Source organism: Phyllobates terribilis, unplaced genomic scaffold (genome assembly GCF_046119375.1).
Source record: "Phyllobates terribilis strain yellow unplaced genomic scaffold, ASM4611937v1 Scaffold_3__8_contigs__length_932513732, whole genome shotgun sequence".
Lineage (NCBI taxonomy): Eukaryota > Metazoa > Chordata > Amphibia > Anura > Dendrobatidae > Phyllobates > Phyllobates terribilis.
Window position 1 is genome coordinate 131094985 of NW_027362763.1, and position 20097 is coordinate 131115081.

Below are 20097 nucleotides of genomic sequence, written 5' to 3' on the forward strand. Positions count from 1 at the left end.
GTACAGTGACAGTGTTTGTTACTGTACTTGTCATTTAGTGTAAAGGATTTATTAAAAAAAATATTAGTGTTTTCATGCACCGTCTCTTTAAAAAAGCCGGCCGGCAAATCAGCAGCGGTACCCGACAATTTAGAATAGAAGGAATAGAGAATCACACATAGATTAGATAGATAGAAACATGTCAGTCACATATATAAGAAGTACAGTGACAGTGTTGGTTACTGTACTTGTCATTTAGTGTAAAGGATTTATTAAAAAAAATATTAGTGTTTTCATGCACTGTCTCTTTAAAAAAGCCGCCCGGCAATTCAGCAGCGGTACCCGACAATTTAGAATAGAAGGAATAGAGAATCACACATAGATTAGATAGATAGAAACATGTCAGTCACATATATATGAAGTACAGTGACAGTGTTGATTGCTGTACTTGTCATTTAGCGTTAAAATAAAGGATTTCTTTAAAAAAAAATTGGCGTGGGGTTCCCCGTAATTTTAGGCTCTAGCGGAGGTTATGCAGATGGCAGATGTTTGAAGCCTGGGAAGGGGTAATACCCACGGAGCTTCCCAGGCTACTAATATCAGCCCCCAGCTGAATACCTAGCCTTTACTAGTTATTAAAATGTGGGACCCCCCCCCAAAAAATGACGTGGGGTCCCCGCTATTTTAATAGCTAGCAAAGGCTAGGCAGACAGCTGGGGGCTGATATTAATAGCCCAGGAAGGGTGCCATGAATATTGGCCTCTTCCCAGGCTAGAAACACTAACCGTCAGCCGCCCCAGAAATGGCGCATCCATAGGATGCGCCAATTCTGGCACTTAGTCTTGCTCTTCCCACTGCCCTGTAGCGGTGGCAGTGGGGTAATAGGGCTGGGGTTGATGTCAGCTTATAATGCCAGCTGACATCAAGCCCAGGTTAGTAATGGAGAGGCGTCTATAAGACACCCCCATTACTAACCCCATAGTCAAAGTTAAAAAAAAACACAAACACCCAGAATAAAATCCTTTAATTGAAATAAAGACACAATTCTTTATTGTTCTAAATTAAACCATACTTACCATCACGCCCATTCCAGCTGAAGCCAATGTCTTCTGCAATAAATATAAAATAATAAAGCAACATCATCCTTACCTTTCCATGGTTCCCACGACGGCTTCAGCTCTGCTACATTCACATAACAGGCTGGACCGCAGCAGAACGCTGCCATCCAGCTTGCCATGCCGCAGACACTGAGAAGCGCAGGCATGCTTGCGCTCCTCAGTGTCTCGCTGTGACGGCATCCAGATGAGCCGAGTTCATGTCCAATGAACTCGGCTCACCTCATGCACGTCACTGACAGCGTGGGAAAATTCTCCTGCACTCAGCGCTTCAGCGTGAGAATTCTCCCACGCTGTCAGTGACGTGCATGAGGTGAGCTGAGATCATTGGACATGAACTCACCTCATGCACGTCACTGACATCGTGGGAAAATTCTCACGCTGAAGCTCTGAGTGCAGGAGAATTTTCCCTCGCTGTCAGTGACGTGCATGAAGTGAGCTGAGTTCATTGGACATTTGCTCACCTCATGCACGTCACTGACAGCGTGGGAGAATTCTCACGCTGAAGCGCTGAATGCAGGAGAATTTTCCCACGCTGTCAGTGACGTGCATGAGGTGAGCTGAGTTCATTGGACATGAACTCGGCTCATCTGGATGCAGTCACAGCGAGACACTGAGGAGCGCAAGCTCGCCTACGCTTCTCAGTGTCTGCGGGATGACAGGCTGGATGGCAGCGTTCTGCTGCGGTCCAGCCTGTCATCTCGATGTAGGAGAGCTGAAGCTGTCGTGGGAACCATGGAAAAGTAAGGATGATGTTGCTTTAATATTTTTCTTTTATTGCAGGAGATCGTTGGCTTCAGCTGGAATGGGCGTGATGGTAAGTATGGTTTAATTTAGAACAATAAAGAATTGTGTGTTTATTTCAATTAAAGGACTTTATTCTGGGTGTTGTGTTTTTTTTAAATACTTTACTAGAAATTCATGGTGGTCATGTCTAATATTGGCGTGACCCCATGAATTTCGGGCTTAGGGCCAGCTGATAATGCCAAGCTGGCCCTAACCCCTTTATTACCCAGTGAGCCACTGCACCAGGGCCCTGGATGAGTTGGGTACAGCGCCAGAAGATGGCGCTTCTATGAACGCGCCATTTTCCGGGGTGGCTGCGGACTGCAATTTGCAGCGGGGGGGGCAGAAAGCTTGGGCCTCCCTGCGCTGCGGATTCCAGCCCCCAGCTGCCTAGTTGTACCTGGCTGGACACAAAAATAGGGCGAAGCCCCACGTTTTTTTTTTTTTTATTATTTCATGAAATTCATTAAATATTTAAGAAAAAAAGGGCTTCCCTATATTGTTGTGTCCAGCCAGGTACAAATAGGCAGCTCGTGGTTGGGGGCAGCCCGTTTCTGCCTGCTGTACCTGGCTGGACACAAATATAGTGCGAAGCACCACGTCAATTTTTTTTAAATTATTTCATAAATTTCCTGAAATAATTAAAAAAAATTGACGTGGGGCTTCGCACTATATTTGGGTCCAGCAGGCAGGAACGGGCTGCCCCCAACCACCAGCTGCCTATGTGTACCTGGTTGGACACAACAATATAGGGAAGGCCTTTTTTTCTTAATTATTTCATGAATTTCATGAAATAATTAAAAAAAAAATACGTGGGGCTTCGTCCTATTTTTGTGTCCAGCCAGGTACAACTAGGCAGCTGGGGGCTGGAATCTGCAGCGCAGGGAGGTCCAAGCTTTCTGGGCCCCCCCTGCTGCAAATTGCAGTCCACAGCCACCCCGGAAAATGGCGCATTCATAGAAGCGCCATCTTCTGGCGCTGTACCCAACTCATCCAGGGCCCTGGTGCAGTGGCTCACTGGGTAATAAAGGGGTTAGGGCCAGCTTGGTATTATCAGCTGGCCCTAAGCCTGAAATTCATGGGATCGCGCCAATATTAGACATGACCGCCATGAATTTCTAGTAAAGTATTTAAAAAAAAACACAGCACCGAGAATAAAGTCCTTTAATTGAAATAAACACACAATTCTTTATTGTTCTAAATTAAACCATACTTACCATCACGCCCATTCCAGCTGAAGCCAATGATCTCCTGCAATGAAAGAAAAATAATAAAGCAACATCATCCTTACCTTTCCATGGTTCCCATGACAGCTTCAGCTCTGCTACATCGAGATGACAGGCTGGACCGCAGCAGAAAGCTGCCATCCAGCCTGTCATCCCGCAGACACTGAGAAGCGCAGGCATGCTTGCGCTCCTCAGTGTCTCGCTGTGACGGCATCCAGGTGAGCCGAGTTCATGTCCAATGAACTCGGCTCACCTCATGCACGTCACTGACAGCGTGGGAAAATTCTCCTGCACTCAGCGCTTCAGCGTGAGAATTCTCCCATGCTGTCAGTGACGTACATGAGGTGAGCTGAGTTCATTGGACATGAGCTCACCTCATGCACGTCACTGACAGCGTGGGAGAATTCTCACGCTGAAGCGCTGAGTGCAGGAGAATTTTCCCACGCTGTCAGTGACGTGCATGAGGTGAGCTGAGTTCATTGGACATGAACTCACCTCATGCACTTCACTGACAGCGTGGGAAAATTCTCATGCTGAAGCGCTGAGTGCAGGAGAATTTTCCCACGCTGTCAGTGACGTGCATGAGGTGAGCTGAGTTCATTGGACATGACCTCGGCTCATCGTCACAGCGAGACACTGAGGAGCGCAAGCATGCCTGCGCTTCTCAGTCTCTGCGGCATGGCAAGCTGGATGGCAGCGTTCTGCTGCGATCCAGCCTGTCATCTCGATGTAGCAGAGCTGAAGCTGTCCTGGGAACCATCGAAAGGTAAGGATGATGTTGCTTTATTATTTTTCTTTTATTGCAGAAGACATTGGCTTCAGCTGGAATGGGCGTGATGGTAAGTATGGTTTAATTTAGAACAATAAAGAATTGTGTCTTTATTTCAATTAAAGGACTTTATTCTGGGTATTTGTGTTTTTTTTTTAACTTTGACTACGGGGTTAGTAATTGGGGTGTCCTATAGACGCCTCTCCATTACTAACCTGGGCTTGATGTCAGCTGGCATTATAAGCTGACATCAACCCCAGCCCTATTACCCCACTGCCACCGCTACAGGGCAGTGGGAAGAGCGAGGCTAAGTGCCAGAATTGGCACATACTATGGATGCGCCATTTCTGGGGCGGCTGACGGCTGGTGTTTCTAGCCTGGGAGGGGGCCAATATTCATGGCACCCTTCCTGGGCTATTAATATGAGCCCCCAGCTGTCTGCCTAGCCTTTGCTAGCTATTAAAATAGCGGGGACCCCACGTCATTTTTTGGGGCGGGTTCCCCATTTTAATAGCTAGTAAAGGCTAGGTATTCAGCTGGGGGCTGATATTAGTTGCCTGGTAAGCTCCATGGGTATTACCCCCTTCCCAGGCTTCAAACATCTGCCCCAGCCGTCTGCTTAACCTCCGCTAGAGACTAAAATTACGGGGAACCGCACGCCAATTTTTTTTTTAATAAATCCTTTATTTTAACACTAAATGACAAGTACAGTAACCAACACTGTCACTGTACTTCTTATATATGTGACTGACATATTTCTATCTATCTCTATGTGATGCTCTATTCTTTCTGTTATAAATTGTCGGGTACCGCTGCTGAATTGCCGGCCGGCTTTTTTAAAGAGACGGTGCATGAAAACACTAATATTTTTTTTAATAAATCCTTTACACTAAATGACAAGTACAGTAACCAACACTGTCACTGTACTTATTATATATGTGACTGATATGTTTCTATCTATCTAATCTATGTGTGATGCTCTATTCTGTCTGTTATAAATTGTCGGGTACCGCTGCTGAATTGCCGGCCGGCTTTTTGAAAGAGAGTGTCTTCTGAGCAGTTTGTCAGCTTTTGGACATCTTTGAAGGTGTTTTCTATGTGTTTCTATGTGTTTTTGTTTGCCTGCCATTTGTTTTAACGGTGTTCGACGGTGTTCTAAGGTGTTCGACAAACAGTTCGACGAACAGTTCCTCGAACATCCCAATGTTCGACGAACCGAACCGAACCCGTACACTACGGGGGTGGCTCAACACTAGTCATTTCATATTTTTTCCCAAGTCTACCCAATTGAAGGAGTCATGACATCCCATGACAAACTAATAGTCTACACATTTACAGCAGTCATACCATTATTTGTTGGCAGTCTACCCAGGTGAATATGTTCTCACATGATTACTTGGTTGCTCAGCTTAAGGAGGTGTACCATGATTTATTGGGAGTTTTCCCAGCAGAAGACATTATCCGAATAATAGTTGGTTACTCAGATGAAGGATTCACTCCTTAAAGGTGCTGTCCCCTCGCAGAAAATGGGCTGCGGTGGTTATAAAACAACAAAAGAGTATTAGTAGTCCATCACCGACTCTTTGCCACCACCCCAATCTCTCTTAATTGGCTGCAGATTTGAAGTCACAGTGTGATTGCTTTAGCCAATCAGTGAGCTCAGTTACTCATGTCAACACACACAGGTAGAGCCTCTGAGATCACTGATTGTTTGAACAGCTATTGATGTGACCTGAGCACTGCAGTCAAACAACAGATACTTGGGAATCAGTGGAGAGTTGGCGCTGAAACCAGGGAGGATAAGTGTCTCACCTCTGCCTCCAAAGCCCACTGTTCGGTTCTCGGCACCTCTTATTTTCACCTTCCTCCCTTTGCGTGCATCCTCTTTGGCTTGCTTCATCCTGGGCTGTGGCTTCTGGCACAACTAGGCCAGTGATGTCCCATTGACCTTACCATCACATCACGACATTACAAGGTCTAACCAGCTTCTTGGAGAACGTACCTTGTGATGTCATAACTTGTTCCCTGACAACACAGCACCCAGGGACATCAAAGTCCTATAAATGCTGGAAGTTGCTTTCATGAGTAGTGAATAAGTTAATAGAAGATGCGCGTTCAAGTAAAGGTGAAAACAGGAGGCGTCGAGGACCGGATGGCAGGATGCACTGTCTGGCAGAACAGGTGAACAGTGAGAGGAGTATTCATTTTTTTAACCTCCTTTTTAAGGGCCATATACAGTTTAATAAATCCTATAAATAAGAAGGAAATACCACAAATTTCAAAAAATAAATCCAAATACCTCAAACTCTGAATGCAAACCACAAAAGAAAGGTATACAAGGGACTACAATACTATCAAGTGTAATTCATATATTTTATTACATTCAAATAATGACAAATAAAAATAGACAACAAGACGAACAATTAAAAATGTATAAAACATAAATAAAATACAGCTCAGGAGGGGGGAGGAGAATGCTCACAATAAATATTACACATGGATCTCCTATACAAAAGATGTATATATTTTGTGCCAGCCAAATTTAGATTACCAATAATTAAATATACATGATCACCTCTAATAGCAGGTGTCAATTGATTACCAGATGTATAAATACCATAGAAAAAAGAGGGATACAATAATTAATTGCTGCTGGAAGAATGGAAGCTTCAAAAAGAGGTTTGGCTGAAAGGAATCAAATCATATCTGAACCCCGAAGCAGGGGGTTACATAGTCCCTCTATATAACTCCTTGATGAAGCGAGGAGCGAAACGGCATTGGAGTGGTGTGAGGGGGCCGGGGTATGTCTCCAATCTTACCATCATTATCATGGTCTCCTCTGTTTGCCATATTATCTATGTAACCCCCTGCTTTGGGGTTCAGACATGATTTGATTCCTTTCAGCCAAACCTCTTTTTGAAGGTTCCATTCTTCCAGCAGCAATTAATTATTGTATCCCTCTTTTTTCTATGGTATGTATACACCTGGTAATCTATTGACGTATATACAGGGTGGTCCAAAAGTAGGTGGCCAGAAAATAATAACATTTATTTTGATTTATATACAAAAAAAAGTCCACCAGAAGAGGCTCTTTGGAATTGGGAATTTTACAAGCTTCTATCATTAATCAAGTTGTTTCCCAGTTACAGCAACAGCCTAATTCAAAGGACCTTTATTTCCAACAAGATGGGGCCCCTTCACATTATTCAAGAGTGGTCCGCGAGGATCTTGATGAAACATTTCCTAATAAATGGATTGGCCGAAGAGGCCCACTTGATTGGCCGGCACGTTCACCAAACTTGACCCCAATGGATTTTTTCTTTTGGGGAGTACTCAAGGACAAAGTTTATAGTCGAAAACCAAAAAGTGTCAGTGATTTGAAAAATTACACAAGAGATGCATTTCAAGAAATTAATACCCAAAGAGACTTGTGCAAAAAAGTTTGTCGAAGCGCAAGAGGCGACTTCAAAGCTGTGCAAATTGTAATGGAAAACAGTTTGAGCACCTGCGTTGATAAAATTTAAGGGCTTTTGAATTATTGTTCAGAATAAAATCTAATTGTCAATGTTATGTATGTGTTAGTAAATATAATTTTATATATAAATCAAAATAAATGTTGTTATTTTCTGGCCACCTACTTTTGGACCACCCTGTATATATATATATATATATATATATATATATATATATATAATATATATATATATACATACTGTATATATATATATATAGTATATATATATATATATATATATATATATATATATATATATATATATATTCTTGCACAAGCACTTTATGTTAATTGATTTTTTGGTATCCTTTGGTGTTCCCTATAATACGTATATTTATTTTTAGCTGCTATTAGAGGTGATCATGTATATTTAATTATTGGTAATCTAAATTTGGCTGTCACAAAATATATACATCTTTTGTATAGGAGATCCATGTGTAATATTTATTGTGAGCATTCTCCTCCCCCCTCCTGAGCTGTATTTTATTTATGTTTTATATATTTTTAATTGTTCATCTTGTTGTCTGTTTTTATTTGTCTTTATTTGAATGTAATAAAATATATGAATTACACTTGATAGTATTGTAGTCCCTTGTATACCTTTCTTATGTGGTTTCCATATACAGTTTAGCTTTAGGCCATTTTGTTGAATTTGCGCTAAGTCTATTGCAAAAAAATTGTATTCTGGAGAATATGAATTTTTGTAAAATTCAAGGAGGATTCATTCTACTTGTATAAATTTGTTCATCTCTAGACATAATGTAATTTGATTGAAAGTTGAAAAATACTTTTTCGCATTTATTTCTAAATGACCAATTATTGTTCTGTAAATTCCCTAGAAATGCCTAATGAGTAATGACTAAGACACAAGCAACGTTATTGCATTCCAGGGGCTTTGTAAATACCAGAAGGACTCAGGATGCAGCATTTGAGTGCTGGCCAAGGAAGTTCACAGGACTCTGTTCCGGCTGCTAAAGAGTACTAGCAACTAGCAAGGGATGTAGGAACAGTGTCCTATTTATCTTTTTACTCATATCTAATATTCACATGATATATATTATAGCTCCTATTTAGTGTATTGATGAATGTAACATAATAAATTATCATATATATTCTATGAGATTTAATACAAAGTCTTTCACTGTACATTAGACCAACATACAATTAGATATTTTTGAGACTATTAAGTTATATTTTGATAAGAACCTTATAACTCAGTGATGTAAATAAAGTAAATACTTTTCAATTGATGATGGCTGAATTAAAGTTGAGTTGTTCTAATGAACATGCAAGTGTGTCACTTTTGGCCCAATTACATATTCATATGCAATTCATTAAGTTTTTAATCAGGGTGACTTTCCATGCTTGTTATTCTCTCATGATCGACCAATGATTTCCCACAAGACGCTCCTTAGAAGAGAAACTGAATCTTCCTTGAGAAATGAAACCACATCAAATACATTTTCAGGAGTTATCAAGAAGCATTTTTCCATAATTTCTGTTAGATGATAAATGACCAAAGTTTAAATGAACGGCACACGGAATGTATTCTATAGAACATAATCACTAAGCCATAAGTGGTGGCTGGCACTTCACATCTGGTTTTAGCTCATCGTACTCTCATTACACTCATGGTTCCCAACCTGTGAATATGATATTCTGGGAAGATTTTACAAGGGAAAACACGTGCACAAATTATCAGTTAAAATTAGTATCATTCTTGATAAGAAGTACATTTGTCTTACACAAAGGATTTCAAGTGATTATAATGTCCTTTAATTTTCATAGTTTCCCCATTGGCTCCAATTACAAGATTTATAAGTATCCTGCTACTTTTATATTGCTTTTTATTTGGACACCCTAGTAGTAAAATACTTACATCCCATTGGCTGAAAAGTTAGTAGAGATAAGCAGATTGATCCAAGAAGGATCAAGTACAAGTGGAATTTCCTGAAATTTCTCGGTTTCATGCAAATTTAAACTCTTCGAAATTCAATTTGCGTTTCGCAAAAAAAAATTTAAAAAATTGCCGGCACCATTTCCCACACTGCTGAAGCAGTTCCTGTCTCTCTCTCTCCTGTAGAGTGTAAGCTTTAATAGTCAGCAGGATTTTTTCCCTCTCTCTCATAGAGTGTAAGCTCTTATGATCAGAAGGGCCCTTGCTCTCTCTCATACATGAAGTGTGAAAGCTCTTATGATCAGCAGAGTCCTCTCTCTAGCCACTAGAGTGTAAGCTCTTATGATCAGCCGGATCCTCTCACTCTCTCTCTGCTGAAGAGTATAAGCTCTTATGATCTGCAGGGTCCTCTTTCTCCTGAAGAGTGTAAGCTCTTATGGTCAACAGGCTTCTCTCTCTCACTCCTGTTAAGTGTAAGCTCTTGTGGTCAGTGGAGTCTTTTCTCTCTCCTGTAGAGTGTAAGCTGCTATGGTTAGTGGGGTCCTCTCTCTCTCTCTATCTCTCTCACTCCTCTAGTATGTAAGCTCTCATGGTCAGCGGGATCCTCTCACACTTTCTCTCTCATAGCGTGTAAGCTCTTATAGTCAGCGGGTTCCGCTCTCTTCTTTTCTCATATCATGTAAGCTCTTATGTCAGCAGGGTCTCTCTCTCTCACTCCAGTAGAGTGTTAACTTTTGTGGCAGCAGGGTCTTCTCTCTCTGTCCCGTAGATTGTAAGGTTTAATTGTCAGCATTGTCCTTTCTTTCTTTCTCTCCTATGTAGTGAAAGTTCTTTTATGGTCAGCAAGGTTTTCTCTCTTTCTCTCACTATCCTCTCCCCAACTTATATTTTCTGAGCATTTGCAAGCTTTTCAATATTGAGATTTTTTGAGAAAATTCAGTGTAGCCGGGGAATTTGAAGTTTAAAAGATCAGCTCATCTCTACTTTAAAGCATATAATTCAGCATGGAAATTACATTTTTATGTTCTGTCTGTGTTTGCTGGGGTTTCCTCGACTATTATCTAGGCCCAGATCAACTGTGTTGGAGACCTCTCAATTTCTGAATTATGGGAAAGAAGAAAATGAATGTAGGTCAATGTAACTGAGACATTCCCTTGATTAAGCTCCCGTAGCTTGTGTACTTCACCCTCTATCAGAACCAGTAAGGCACCGCATACTACCAACATGCTGAATCTACATGTACAGTGGCTTCCGAAAGTATTCACCCCCTTTGCTTTTTACCTATTTTGCTAGATTTCAACCTGTATTTAAATATTTTTGTAAATCTGATTTGTGTGTGATGCCTCAGCACTTAATAGTCTAAGTTAGTGAAGTGAGAAAAATATAGGTATACATTTAATATATGGGATCAAATAACTAAAAATTGGCATGTACATATGTAATCACCCTGTGGTGATTAAGTTATATACTTATTCATAAGTCATATGCTTAGTGAAAGGAAGTCCACTGTGTGTAATCTAAGTGTCACATAGAGGTCAGTATATACACATCTTTTCTGAAAGGCCACAGAGGCTGCAACACCATTAAGCAAGAGGCACCACTAACCAAACAACACCATGAAGACCAAGGAGATCTCCAAACAAGTCAGGGACAACGTTGTTGAGAAGTACAAGTCAGGGTTGTGTTATAAAAAATATCCCAATCTCTGATGATCCCCGAAGCACCATCAAATCCATTATCATCAAATGGAGAGAACATCATACCACAACAAAACTGCCAAGAGAGGGCAGACCACCAAAATTCTCAACGTGGGCAAGGAGTGCTTTAATCAGAGAGGCAGCAAAGAGATCAAAAGTAACCCTGAAGGAGCTGCAGAGTTCCTAAGCAGAGACTGGAGTATCTGTCCATACGACCACAATAAGTCGTACACTCCATAGAGGTGGCCATTATGGAAGAGTGGGCAGAAAAAAGCTTTTACTTGCACCCACAAATTGTAAGTCTCCTTTTGAGTTTGCCAAAAGACATGTGGGAGACTCCCCAAATCTATGGAGGAAGGTGCGGTGGTCAGATGAGACCAAAATTGAACTTTTTAGCCACCAAGGTAAATGCTATGTCTAACTCCCAACCAACACAGCTCATCACCCCAAGAACACCATCCCAAAAGTGAAACATGGTGATTGCAGCATCATGCTGTGGGGTTTTTTTTTTGGCAGCAGAGAGAGGGAAAACGGTCCGAATAGAGGGGAAGATGGATGGTGTGAAATACAGGGATATTCTTGAGCAAAATCTGTTTTAGTATGTTAGCGATTTGACTCGGCGATGGATGTTCACTTTCAGACAGTGACCCAAAGCATACTGCAAAAGCAACACTCGAATGGTTTAAGGGGAAACGTGTAAATGTTTTGCAGTGGCCTAGTCAAAGCCCAGACCTTAATACAATTGAGAATCTGTGGTCAGACTTAACGATTGCTGTTCACCAGAGGAAACCGTCTAACTTGAAGGAGCTAAATAAGTTTTGCCTTGAGGAATGGGCAAAAATCCCAGTGGCAAGATGTGGAAAGCTCATAGAGACTTATCCAATGTGAGTTGCAGCTGTTATTGCTGCAAAAGGAGGCTCTACACAGACTTTATGGGGGTAAAAAGTTATGCACACTGAAGTTTTAAGTTATTTTGTCCTATTTGTTGTATGCTTCTCAATAAAAAGAAAACCAAATGTTCACAGTTGTAGGCATGTTCTTAACATGAACTGATGCAAACCATCAAAATACCAGTGAAACTCTAGGTAGTAAGGTAGCAAAACATGAAAAATACCCAGGGCGTGAATACTTTTGCAAGCCACTGTACTGAACACTGTTCTGAATGAGAAAGAAAATAAATGTTTTCACATTTTAAAATGTGATTAATAAAATAATATTTGCTCCTCTTGGGTATGTTTAAAGTATTTTGAGTATGAAAAAGGCTTTAAATGGATAAGTAAATCATTTTACTTTTTTTCACTATAATCTTGACGTGCTGCCAGTGGAGTAACTAGAATCCAATGGGCCTCCACCTGCATGTTGGTCAGATGTATAAGCCATTGTATTGTTTTAAGTTCCATTAAGACATACGTATTGCGCCCCTGATAATGTAATAATGTCATCCATCCTGTACTAATAATAAAGCAAAGAAGAGGGAGAGAGGGAGTCAGCTCACCGGAGACGTAGTAACAGTATACTGCTGGTAGTCTTGCATGGATTAGCCTTGTACATCTGAGACGAAGAAAAGAAATTCCAGCGAGGCAGCTGGTTAAGTAGATAAAATCCACAATTTATTGAAAATTCCGTTAATAGGATGATGGCAGTACATCCAGGGAACAAAAAACAATGCTTTTCAGCTTTAGCAAGCTTTAGCAAGCTTTACTCATGGTTACATACTAGTGATGAGAGAGCACTAAAATGCTCGGGTGCTTGTTGCTCGGGTCGAGCAAATCATAATGCTCGGGTGCTCGACCCGAGTAACGAGCCCATTGTAAGTCAATGGGAAACTTGAGCATTTTCCCGGCGTCCCACCCTGAAGTCTGGAGGGGACGTAAAAATTGGCCAAGTCGATCGGAACAGTGCTAAAATGATAAGGAAACAGCATGGAGAGGACCCCTCGAAGCATCTCTGAATGCCAGGTCACTGCTGTGAACAATGTTGTCAGAGTATTACACCACTTTTACGGACTCACAATAAAGCATACAAAAATGAAGCCAAAATTGATTTTCCTGGAAAAAATGTGAAGGGATATTCTTTTCAGGGTAATGACTTGTATATAAGGCAAAATAAATAATCAGAAACAAAAATGCTCTTCCACACCTTGGCCAATGTTCACACGTAGCATTTTTTATGCATTTTTGCACTTTTGCATTGCTTTCAACGGTGAAAAATACATTCACTGGTAAATGTAATTTTAACATTTTACTACCTTATCCGGTCATGTGGTGTGTGAGACATGATCAGACACATCCATACAGTGCTGAAATGACATGGGAACAGCATGGGGAAGACCCCTGGAAGGATCTCTGCATCCCAGGCCACTGCCTAAAACCGTGGTCATCAGATGTGATCCTATATTACTGCGGTAATTATACAGACATTTTTGGCAACATGACAAATATTAAACTCCATTTAAAAGGAGGCGCATGGCAAGTGATGAGGAAGTGGACGTGATGCTGATGGTGATAGTGCACGCAGAGGCCGAGGCCATGGGCAAAACGAAACTGTGCCTGCTGAGGGAGCACAACAAGCACCCACATCTTGTCGACCTAGCTTCCTGTCGCACTTTTTAGGGGGCCACGGAATACAACTCTTGAAGCCAGACCAGTGTGAAAAGGTTGTTGGTTGGATAGCAGATAAATAGATAATGCTTACAGTCCGTTTGCAACCACCACCACCCTGTCTTCCATACGGTTCTGTCTCAGTAGCCGTGAGACTGGACCACATTATTATTATTATTATTTATTATTGTAGCGCCTTACATGTGAAAAAGGGTATACATATCAAAAACAATTACAATAATCTTGAACAAAAACTTGACAGCAACTGGTACAGGAGGGGAGAGGACCCTGCCCGCGAGGGCTCATAGTCTACAAGGGATGGGTGAGGATACAGTAGGTGAGGATAGGGCTGGTGATGCAGCGGTATGGTGGAGCGAGGGTTACTGCAGATTGTAGGCTTGTCGGAAGAAGTAGGTCTTCAGGTTCCTTTTGAAGGTTTCCACAATAGGCGAGAGCTTGATATGTTGGGGTAGAGAGTTCCGGAGAAGGGGGGATGCACAGGATAAATCTTGTATGCGATTGTGGGAAGAGAAGATAGGAGGGGAGTAGAGAAGGAGATCTTGTGAGGATTGGAAGTTGTGTGCAGGTAAGTACCGGGAGACTAGGTCACAGATCTATGGAAGAGACAGGTTGTGGATTGCTTTGCATGCCAAGGTTAGAGTTTTGAACTGGAGTCTCTGGGCAGTGGGGAGCCAGTGCAGGGATTTACAGAGAGAAGAGGGCGGGGAAAAGTGGGGGGACAGGTGGATTAGTCGGGCAGCAGAGTTTAGGATAGATTGGAGGGGTGCGGGAAGGGAGGCCACAGAGCAGGAGGTTGCAGTAGTCGAGGCGGGAGATGATAAGGACATGCACAATTGTTTTGCAGATGCTTTTTTGAGGAATGTGCAGATCCAGGAGATTTTTTTTTACTTGGAGTTGGCAAATTCCTCAGTTGTCCCTCAGAGATCAGTTGTCCCTACCCCAGTCCTTGGAATGCAAGTGCAAATACGCAGCCAAACAGGGCCACAATACTTAACTGGCACATTTCTCGACTGCTTGCCCTAGAAATTTAGTATTTTAAGCTCATGGAGGCAGAAGTTTTCCACAACCTTATGGCGGCGGCTGTCCCTCGGTACTCAGTCCCCAGCTGCCATTATTTCTCCCGATGTGCCATACCCGCCTTATACAAGGACTTTTCCCAGAACATTACCCATACCCTCACCAACGCAGTTACTGGGAAGGACAAACTAACCACAGACATGTGGACAAGTCCTTGTGGCCAGGGTTGGTACATCTCACTGACGGCACACTGGGTTAATATTGTGGAAGCCGGGACCCAGTCGGACCCTGGGAGGACCATGTCCTCCCGACACAGAGGATTGCGGGGCCTGGGTCAATCAAGCTTCAACATAATGTTCACAAGGTAGACAGCAGCTGTTGTCAGTCTCCTAGACAACGAGCAAATTCCTTCATGATGATAGAGGGCACCATCTCCCTAGCTTGCTTGCTGTCATGAATAATTTGGAGACTCGTGGCAGCTCTGGTTATGCTGTACTTTAAATGTAGTTTTTTCATTTTGGTCCAGGAAGGGTTAATGTTATTCTCTTGCTGGCAGCCTTTTGTTAACGGTCAGCTGATGTTGGTTGGTGCCACTCCCATCTCCCTTTAAATAGCCACATGATCCATCAGCTGAACGCCCATTATAGTTCATTCTGTGCTGAACTCTTTGAAGGAGCCAGTCTCTGGAGAAGCTGTGGTATTTGTTGCTATTGCAGCGTTGAAGTTTTCTGTTTGAGAGAAAAGTGTATTTTATGTTGTTTTCTTCCCATTGTTTGTCTTACTTTCCTTGTGTTGTCATATTGTAGTGGTGAGACTAGTGCCTCGCTGGCTTGCACACTAGCCAGGTTAAGTCCAGGACCAGCCAGGGCTTAGGCACGTGATTGTGCATAGGGAGGAAGGACGCATCTTGGGACGATAAGGGAGCTTAGGGACAAACACAGGTTGGTGTCAGGAGGTGTCCCTTCCTTTGTTCCCTACCGCTAGGGCCCTCCTTCCTCCGGAAACCTTCACACAGACTTTTCTTAGCCAGGGTTGCTTCTCGGTGAGAGTTGTATTTCACCACAGCCATATTATTTAGGTAGGTGAAAGGTGTGGCATAGAGTGAAACCGTTTCTACTCCAGCTGTCATTTTTCCGCCACCAGGTTCTGGCCATTGTCACACATGACCATGCCTGGCTGTATGTTCAGCGGTGAGAGCCACAGATCTGTCTGCTGTGTTACAGCTTTCAACAACTCTGCAGTGGTGTGCGGTTTGTCACCTAAGCATATTATCTTCAGCACAGCCTATTGCCGCTTGACCGAGGCAGTGCTGCAGTGCTTCCAGCTTGCAGCTAATGTGGTCATTTCGGAGATGGAGGCCAAAGAGGAGGAGGAGGAGGCGCAGGAGTTGTAGAATGTGATTACAGTGAGGTTAAATTGGCTAGTCTGGTTTTTATACTAAAGATCCTGCTGTGCTTTTATAGTTTTTTTTTTTTTAAATGTCTCTTTAAATGTGTATTGGAGTGCGTCCTAATTTTTGGCAGCCCTTGAAATTTCTGCATATGCAGTAACAGTATAGGAGACCCACTCCTTAATAATGTGAAGGACAATTCAAATAGATTCTATATTCTAGAATATTACCTGTCTTATCTGAAATTTGTTTATGGGTGAGCTATCGCAGTATGGATAGCGTATTACACTGATCCAGCCAGGTATTATTGCCTTACACTGCGTGCTGCAGAAAAAAAATACAAATCTATTCTATTCCCTATCTATACCGCTGTTAGATGCATTTTCAATAGGAACAGGTGCTACTAGGTGGTATCATCAGCTCGAGATGAGTGTTCATTCTGGTCGCATAAATCTCTTCCTCAGTCCATAACTTTTTTTAAAATTTATTTGGCCTTAAATACAAGTCATAACCCTGCAAAGAATGTTTCTTAACATTTTTCCAGGAATATCCATTATAGCTTAGTTTTTGTATGTTTTATTGTCAATCTGTAAAAGTGGCGTAATACTCTGACAACATTATTCACATATATGCTATTGGTCAGCTCCCAAAAAATCTGGATTATTAGCACAGTAATATCTAATCCCGTCTGATGATCACAATTTTAGTCAGTGGCATTAGAGATATGGTATTGGTCAGTGACTAAGTGTGAATAGGTTGAACAACATACAACTGGCAGACTTTAACTGGAGTGTAATATTTGGCACGCGCCAAAAAATGTCACGATTATTACCGCAGTAATGATGATGGAGAAGTTTCTCTGCTTCCACAATACAGCAATGTGAATAAAATCCAAAAATATCTGGCTGTATTCTGCTAACAAGCAAATGGAGCAGTAAAATTGTGTACTGTATTGCTTTTTAAGCAAATAATCAGGATTAAGAGCAAATAAAAAAAATTAGCCCTGATATCTAGGGCTATGGATATATGTAACAGCAGCAGACAGAATGTGCAATGGACCCTATTCTGCTGTATACAGTGTCCACAAACTTTGCCTGCCTTATTCCTGCTATCACCAGTAATATATGCAGATGGATTAGTCCTCAGAGGACTGTTAGTTCAGATGGATATATATCTTGTTGTAAAATACCTATACCTACTGTAACTAGTAAACCGCCAATTCTCTCACTCACTCACTCAGCAGCACCTCTCCCTACTCTGCCTGTTTCCAGGGTAGACTGTAACGAGCATAGGGTAACCGGGCCTTATATAGACCCAATGATGCTATGCGGCAGCCAATCACTGTAATACCACAACCAACATAGTTACGGCATTAAAGTGAGTGGCAGGCAATCCCTGCATGTTCATTCGCTGTCGAAAGTGCGCCAAACATTCGGGCGGGGACCTGAGCTCCCGCCCGAGCATCCCAGAAATACTCGCCGAGCGCCGAGCATCTTGAGCAGTCAGATGCTCGGTCAAGTACCGAGCAGTTGCAAGCATGCTCGCTCATCACTATTACATACTGCATGTCAGAGCTAACAATATACAGTACAGACCAAAAGTTTGGACACACCTCATTTAAAGATTTTTCTGTATTTTCATGACTATGAAAATTGTACATTCACACTGAAGGCATCAAAACTATGAATTAACACATGTGGAATTATATACTTAACAAAAAAGTGTGAAACAACTGAAAATATGTCTTATATTCTAGGTTCTTCAAAGTAGTCACCTTTTGCTTTGATGATTGCTTTGCACACTCTTGGTATTCTCTTGATGAGCTTCAAAAGGTAGTCGCCGGAAATGGTTTTCACTTCACAGGTGTGCCCTGTCAGGTTTAATAAGTGCGATTTCTTGCCTTATAAATAGAGATGAGCGTTGTTCTACTCGAACTGTTCGCCAATCTCAAATTCGAGCTGTTTTGGGCGGTGTTCGAGCCGTTCGGCGAACATGAACGATTTGAGAAAAATTCGGCTGTTCGAGGTTATGTTCGATAACTGTTCGTGCACCAAAATCATAACTGGATTTTTTCTCAGTAATGATGAAAAATAATGTTAATACGCAGTTTGAGTGTACAGCGGGGTGGGGGGAGGGGCAGGGGATGGATCTCTGCAGGAATAATGAAGATCTCCATTTTTTTTTCTCTTTCCCGCATTTACAGTGGGGAGGTGCAATCTGTCAGCCTATCAGCAGCGCACACACGGAGCGAAGTGCTTTTTTTCACACAAGCAAGGGCATGTGTCATTGGCAGTGTATGTCACATGTCCTTGCCCTATAAGACCAAGCCATTTTCCCCGTCGCCACCATTTTCTCACTGCTGCAGCTGCGTGTTAGACAGCACCGCTGTTGCTGTGTGCACTATACCTTGTTAATTTCAAGCCAATTTTCGCACAAATCTACAGATAGCTTGGGAGTAGGGAATAGTTGTGATTGCAGTCCTTTTAAGGACTAGGTTACAGCATTTCCTACGACTTTTATCAGGCAGGTCTGTGCTCTTAAATAGATAGGTTTTGGGAGTAAAGACTAATTGTAATTGGAGTCCTTTTCAGGACTAGGTTACATCAGTTCCTATCAGTTTTTGCCAGGCAGGTCTGTGCCAGTGCTGTGCAAGTTTTTTTCACAGCATTTGGCTGAATCTAGCAAAGCTAATCCTTTTTGGCCTATTGCAGAGTGTGTTAGTCAGTGGAGTAGCCTATCTGTGTTGCAAGATATACTACCTGTGTATAGAATACCAATTTTTTTACTGCACCTAGTGAAGTAAAATCTTTTTTTGGGCATAGCATCATTCTATTAGTCCATCTATACTGACCTCCATCAAGTTGCAAATTGAATATAATTTTTTTCTGCATCTAGCTCTGAAAAAATATTTGGCCTTCTAGCAGTGTGTGGGACTTTCTCTATTAGTCCATCTATACTGACCTCCATCAGGTTGCAAACTGAATATATTTTTTTCTGCATCTACCTCTGAAAAAATATTGGGCTTGTAGCTGTGTGTGGGAATTGTTCTATTAATCCATCTATACAGACCTCCATCAGGTTGCAAATTGAATATAATTTTTTTCTGCATCTAGCTCTGAAAAAATATTTGGCCTTCTAGCAGTGTGTGGGACTTTCTCTATTAGTCCATCTATACTGACCTCCATCAGGTTGCAAATTGAATATAAATTTTTTCTGCATCTAGCTCTGAAAAAATATTGGGCTTCTAGCTGTGTGTGGGACTTGTTGTATTAGTCGATCTATACTGACCTCCATCAGGTTGCAAACTGAATATACTTTTTTCTGCATCTACCTCTGAAAAAATATTGGGCTTCTAGCTGTGTGTGGGACTTGTTCTATTAATCCATCTATACAGACCTCCATCAGGTTGCAAACTGAATATAATTTTTTTTGCATCTAGCTCTGAAAAAATATTTGGCCTTCTAGCAGTGTGTGGGACTTTCTCTATTAGTCCATCTATACTGACCTCCATCAGGTTGCAAACTGAATATAATTTTTTTCTGCATCTAGCTCTGAAAAAAATATTTGGCCTTCTAGCAGTGTGTGGGACTTTCTCTATTAGTCCATCTATACTGACCTCCATCAGGTTGCAAAATGAATATAATTTTTTTCTGCATCTAGCTCTGAAAAAATATTTGGCCTTCTAGCAGTGTGTGGGACTGTCTCTATTAGTCCATCTATACTGACCTCCATCAGGTTGCAAATTAAAAATAATTTTTATCTGCATCTAGCTCTGAAAAAATATTTGGGCTTCTAGCTGTGTGTTGGACTTGTTCTATTACTCCATCTATACTGACCTCCATCAGGTTGCAAATTGAATATAATTTTTTTCTGCATCTAGCTCTGAAAAAATATTGGGCTTCTAGCTGTGTGTGGGACTTGTTGTATTAGTCCATCTATACTGACCTTCATCAGGTTGCAAACTGAATATATTTTTTTCTGCATCTACCACTGAAAAAATACTGGGCTTCTAGCTGTGTGTGGGACTTGTTCTATTAATCCATCTATACAGACCTCCATCAGGTTGCAAGCTGAATATAATTTTTT